A 6581-nucleotide genomic window follows, 5' to 3' on the forward strand; every position below is an offset into this window, starting at 1 on the left:
TCAGGACCCACCAAAAGTGATGTCATGACTGGAAGTCATCATCAAGCAGGAAAGTTTTTAACAATCCTAGGCTGTAATCCTACCCACACTTACCCAGGAGTAAGTCCCATTGACTATCATTGTTAAAAGCATATACATAGTAGCTTGTTAAAAGTACAGGTCTGTAACATTTTCCCAAATGCAGTCACATACTATGGTAGCATCAAGTCTAATATATTAAAAATAAAATACTGAAATGAATGGGGACCCACCTGAAACGGGCTGGCAACCCACCTAGTGGGTCCCGACCCACAGTTTAAGAAACACTGCCTTAGAGTGTTGCAGATGTCCTACAATAAAGTATGTATGTATGAATTAGAGCTCATTAAAATGTGTGTACATTTTTAGACACCCTGTATTATACAATAAATGTCCAGGAGAATCTATACTCCTATATATAGATCTAACACTATACTCATTGTGTTATACTCATACTCACACTATACTCATACTCAATATAATCTAACACTATACTCATAGACTATACAGTACTCACTGTTTTATTCCACTTCTACTCATAAGTTTACCCATGAGACTCAGTCCAGTTGATTAACACAATCTACATCTGACTGACTGAAACATAGACTTGGATCCAAAGGTGAAGACACTTCCACTTGTGCAAGTGGACTCCCTGGATTCTCCTCTCTTGCTATAGCTTCCAGTGCCATTCCACAGGGTTTTTTGACTCTCAGTAGCACATTTTCGGGAGGCTGCAATGGAGAGGAGGTCATGGGAAATCCCTGCTGCAAAAGAAGAATTCTGCTCAAACATTTCTGGATTTAAGCCACAGAAAGGGGATCAATGTGAGAGAAGAAGACAGTGCAAAAATGGCAGCGTCCAGTAGGGATACACAGAGATGGGCCATTATTATCGTGGTGTCTGGTAGAATATACAAAAGGCATCCCTCACAGTGGTAAAAATATAATCAAGTACACAACTGGCAGTGTGCTGCCCTCTAGCAGTACACCCAATCTGCCACCTACCTGATGATAGGGCCAACCTAAGGGGATGCAGAAGCAGCATTCAGTTTTGAAATGTGGAGAAAATAAAAGTGTGGAGTAATTACTTAGACAGTATCCCTGGAGGGAAAAAGGGAGTGACTTCAAGAGGGAAAAAAGTTCAAGTTATGATCATCCCATGACATTTTCCAAATGCATTGCTGTAAATTAAACAACTATCCAATGGCACCCAATTTTCCTGAAGAACAAGCTTAGAGCAGAAGTGAGATATCCTTCAAGACATCCTGTTGAGTATTTTGTTTTCTTTGCTCTTTTTGTGGCTGCCAAGAGTGTTTCCTTTGAAACCAGCAGAACTCTCAGAAGATTCTTCAGCATGAACTCAGGCCTCTGGAATGCTAAAATCAGCCAGCAAAAACTCTTTCCACAAGAGGAGTTTCCTGAGGGTAGCATGATAATGCCATGTTGAATGGTATTTTTTAAAGCAGCTGGACACACACTGGAACTTGCCTGTTGTTACAGAACTCTTAAATTTGCTGCCTTGTCCCTTGAAATCACTCTTTAAAAAAATAAATCAAAAAGTTTATTTTCCAGAATAAGGATCTGATACTTAACAAGGCCAGATTCTTAAGATGATCCTTAGGCAGTGCCCACACCAACTTTCCCTAACTTATTTCTGAAATAGAGCAAATTCATCTCCCCTTATCCTAGTACAGTGGTTTCGAAACTGTGAGCTGCAGCTCCCTGGGGAGCTGCAGAATCCTTGCAAAAAACTCACCACCCTATACAATGTATAGGATTGTAGCCTTAATGGGGAGCCGTGGCCAATGGCACAGTAAGTCAAGACAGCCACTAGTCAAAAATTTTGGGAACCACTGTCCTAGTAGATTTATGTGTTGCTCAATAATTTGCAATCCACATGTGCTAAAGACAAGCATAGGGGTTACTAGAATGCTGAGGTTCCCAGGATGGGGGCACAGTTTCAATTCAGTTATGTGCACAAGGAGTGCAGGAAAAGGGCACTCAGACTTATTGCTCGTTTCCAGTCAAGAAACCATGGTTTGTTAGATCATGGGAACTGGGTCAACCACTGGAGTTTGCCAAGGGAGACTGTGGCTACAAGTTATAAGGTCTGTACCTTGAAACTTTCTGGGTAGTTGCAGCAAGCTGCTCTCTTTCAGACTTGCTTATTTCACAGCATTGTTGTGGGATAAATGTGACTTCTCCTTGTAAGCTGTCCTGAACTCCACTGAAGGGTAGCAATTGAATTACAGATATGTCAGATACATATATAAGACACATGCAAACACGCTCTAGCACATTTTTAATTAAAAGAGTTGCAAACTATTCATTTTTTTCATAAACAGAATAATTTTGTGAGGGCTCCAAGATCTCTGCAATCACGCCTGACGTAGTAATACTAAGAATCAACCAGGGTGGAGAAGGAGAAAAATCTGATAAAAGCAGGAAGCTGGAAGAAGGGGTGGGGGAGGCAGTAGCTTGTGATTTATTCTCCAGTCAAGCCCTGAATTCTTCTTCCTATAAATATTTAAAAATATTTGGATCTAACACCACAGTTGGGATGGAGTTCAGCTGCTGACTAATCCTAAGTAGTTAAACTGGACTGTACAAGGTCAAAGCACTGTGCAAATATTTACTGATCAATGAGGTGCCACAGTGTCCTGCCTCTGCTAAAAGCATGGAAGAAGAACAAAGACAGAGCAACTTGGACAGGGAAATGTGGAAGGGGAGGCTGCCTCTGAATGGCAAAAGCATCAGGTTTCTTGCAATGTAAACCTCTCAGACTCAGAGGGAAAACCTGTCTTATGGTGAAGGTGTTAGGATGGCACAACTACACTTGTCTTCTTGAAGCATGTGGTTAAACTCTCAGGAACTGGCACATGGAGGGATAATTTAAAGGAAGACAAGGGAGAATTTCTGGCTAGATCTGCCTGCCCCAACTAGGGAGACACACTATTTATGCTGGGGGTAGATTTCCATTTCTACCTAAGGTTATTACAAGGGCCTTGGAGAAAATGATGTGGGAATCTTTGTTACTGCCAGTCTGCTTTAATTATGACTTCATGGCTCCTCCTGACCCTGGAGCCTACTTGAGGGCCACGTCCACAGAGCTTCTTCTGTCCTTAGGGCCTACATGAGGGGCTTACTCAATCCCAGCCAAACAGATCTTTCATTTCTCTCACAGAAATAGGACTGGTGCAAACATCTACCAAATACTCAGAGATATCACAGCTTGGGCTGGTCATTTCCTTGCTCATAGAAAACTGGAAGGTCAAGAAGACATCTTTGGCTAGAACTCTTCTTTTGATGTCAAGCTTTCTGCACGCAGGGAATTATTTTCTTACAGAGAAGCATTCAGTCATGTGAGTTCCTACTTGTAATCTTGAAGTCATACGGTCCAAAACTAGCTTACCATTTCATCTGCTCTTTTTGAAGCCCAAATGGTCATGTTATTCAGTGGGAAACAGAGTGAAAAAAGAGAGTAAGTAACAACATAATTCTATGCATGGCTACTCAAAAGTAAATTCCATTGTGTTGAGTGGGGCTTACTCCCAGTAAAGAGTTATACGGTTGTAGCATGATGCAATACATTTTATTGAAACTGCTCCTCCAACTGGTCTGAAGATTCAATACCAAACTTATTAAAAGTGTGGCACAGTGGATAATGTATTTAGTGAATTTTACATGCTCCAAATTTCTTCCTTCCCATAGGCAATCATAGAAGCCCTAGTTATGCAATGTGGTGTTCTAGGTTGCAAATTTTTCTCCCTTTACTGTGAAAACCACCCTGATATCATAATTTGCCTTAAAGTAACCATTATGTACAGAAGGGACAAATGATGATTGGTGTCTGGATGATCTTCACAGCCAAGGAGAGAAACTCTTGCAAACTGGAAAGTTCCTTCTCATCTTTCTGGCACATGGGCTGTGTGTAAAGAGGGAGACACTAGAATAAAGCCCATATGAGCAAAACAATCTCAGAAGCATCTCTGTCTCAAGAGTTATTTTGCTTAGTTTATGCTGTGTCATATTACCTCTGTACTAGTATTGGTTACTTTAGGCCCAATGTTAATTTCAATCAGAATGGTTTTCACAACAAAGGGGGAAAAATCTCAAAAAGTTTTTCCCTTTCTTTGGTGAGGAGGAAAATACTAGCCCAAAGCTTATCAGAACTTCTTCAGGAGATATATGTTCATTTTTAAGTCAATATAGATCTGTCCTCCACAAATTTGTGTAGAAGAAATCTGAGCTTTGCAGTTGCTGTTTACAAATATGCATGCCTCAATCATGCAATCTGCATATTGTCTAATTTGACCCTTAAGGGCCATCATGACTTTTAATGGCAATGAATTCTGACAATCAGGGAAAATATATAAATTAATCCAAGGTGAATTTCTGAGATAGTTCTTGAGCTACTAAATTGGAAGTATTAATGCAAAATATATTATTTCTCTTTCAGAAATCTAACACATGGGACTAAGCTCAACACCCTTAAAACTGTGCTCCCTTCAAGCCTGCAAGCTTGAACTGCAAAAATGACCATGTCTGTCTGAAACATACCATGTGAGTGCATTTCTGGATAGCGAGCCCTCTGCACAAAGGCTTAAGAAATCCCAGTTCCCAAAATACTGAGCTGGAGAACAGTGCAGCTTGCATAACATCACAAGTGCTAAATATTTCACATCTGTAGAAGAATGTTACTGCTGGCCATCTGCTGGTCTTGCACAACCATTCCTGTTGTACAAGCAAAAAGGAAACCTGCCCATGCCCTCTGGAAATCCCATGACACTGTCAGTATGGAGGTGAAAAGTCATCTCTTGGGAGGTGAAAAGCTATACATGACAAGATTCCTGGAGTCCAGGAACCAAACATGAACAGAATGATAATGCAACAGGATTCTAGCACAATTGTAAGAGAGCAGTGGACTGTAACCTTGAAACTTCACTTGTGTAACATTCTGCCTATGGAAACTGCTGAGGCCTTCAGGGTTTACCTAATTGGGTGGGAAAAGTTCTGCTCTAGCATTTACATTTCTTTCTGTGACTTGAAAACTATGGTAGAGCAGCTGCTAAGAGACCAGGCTGTGAGCAAAGATGTCCTGCTTGAAACCTTTCTTCCAAAATGAGATTCAGCCAAGGCGGACCTGCTCATGGTGACAGGTGAAACAATTGCTATGAAGGTTGGCACAATCACCAGCCTGCCGCCTTGCCAATTTGGACAATTATCACCTTGGCCTTGAAGTACCATCCTGGGTCTTCTCACCCCTCACTTGCTTTTGAAAGGGGAACTAGCAGGAAGATGGTGAGGTCACCTCTTCTTCCAGTACAGGCCCAGCTGCTGCCAAGATACCTGATGCTGCTGTTTCCCCTGACAAAAAGGCTGGGGTGGACCTAGTGCGGAAGAGGATTTCTACTTTCTGCCCACCCCAGCCTCTCTGAAAGGGAAGACAGCAGGAAGGGAAGACAAGTTCTTTGTGGCAACTGGGCCTGCGCTGAAGGAGAAGACAGTGGTATGATAGCACAATGAAGATGCTGAAGGGTGAGGCGCAAGCTAATGCTTATCATTTCCCAAAGGAAGGCAGCAAACCCCTTTTTGCCTCAAACTCAATATTCGCATGGGCCAGGGCTGCTTTTAGCCTCAGTCTTCCAATCTGCAACATTAGGCAAACAATGCTGATTTATCTACTTTACAGAGCGGTTGTAAAGATTACTGAGATAATAAAGCAGAGCTGAACACTCTAAATACTTTATGATCAATCCGACTCAAATACACACTCGCACAATCTCTGAGCAGATGGAGCTACAAGGCAGATTTTAGCATAGACTTGGTGTTTTGCTAATGGAATAGGACTTTTGCACCCTATTTTCTGCGCTACAGCCCCGAGCATTTCTGGAAAGGCTGTGTGAGTTGTGGGGACATATGGTGCAAGGGGCCAACAGAGGGAGAGCCAGTGAGCATTGTGCCCCTCTACTGTGGGTGTAAGAACTTTTCCACTGACAGAAGGCAACTTCAGGATCCAAGCTGTAATATTTTGTGTTTTAATAAGGTTCATGGGGGGGTTGGTTGGTAGTGGTGGATGGAACTATTGCTATTCAACCCCAAACCCTTTGGAGTCAAGGCTAGAATTGCAACTAACTAAACCAATGTTTCAAAATCAAAGTGTAAGTTCACCGTTTGGAGTCACTAAGATAAAAGTTTTAACCATTTTAAAATTCAAGACCATTTGCTTCTCCAACTGCAGCTCTCCAAGAATCCTATTAGAAACTGGTGCCACCCAGCAATGGCAGAAAACTAGAGCACTATGCCTGGCAGTTTCTTAAGGCAAACAGAGGTTTCATGGCTTTCTGGGCCAGTTCTGCAACTAACAAATCGTTCAGCAAGATCTGACACCACTGCCACATTCCAGGCTTTCAGCACTTATGACAGAACACATCAATACAACTTCGGTTCAAGGTCTGTGTGATCAGCCAAACACAAAGCAAGCCATTTTTTGTAAGGTTTGGCTGTGGATACAAGTGGGTATTTTTAAGTTCAAGGGGAGCTAAGCAGTATGCCTGACTGCAG

The sequence above is a fragment of the Tiliqua scincoides genome, chromosome 1 (assembly GCF_035046505.1).
Source record: "Tiliqua scincoides isolate rTilSci1 chromosome 1, rTilSci1.hap2, whole genome shotgun sequence".
Taxonomy (NCBI): domain Eukaryota; kingdom Metazoa; phylum Chordata; class Lepidosauria; order Squamata; family Scincidae; genus Tiliqua; species Tiliqua scincoides.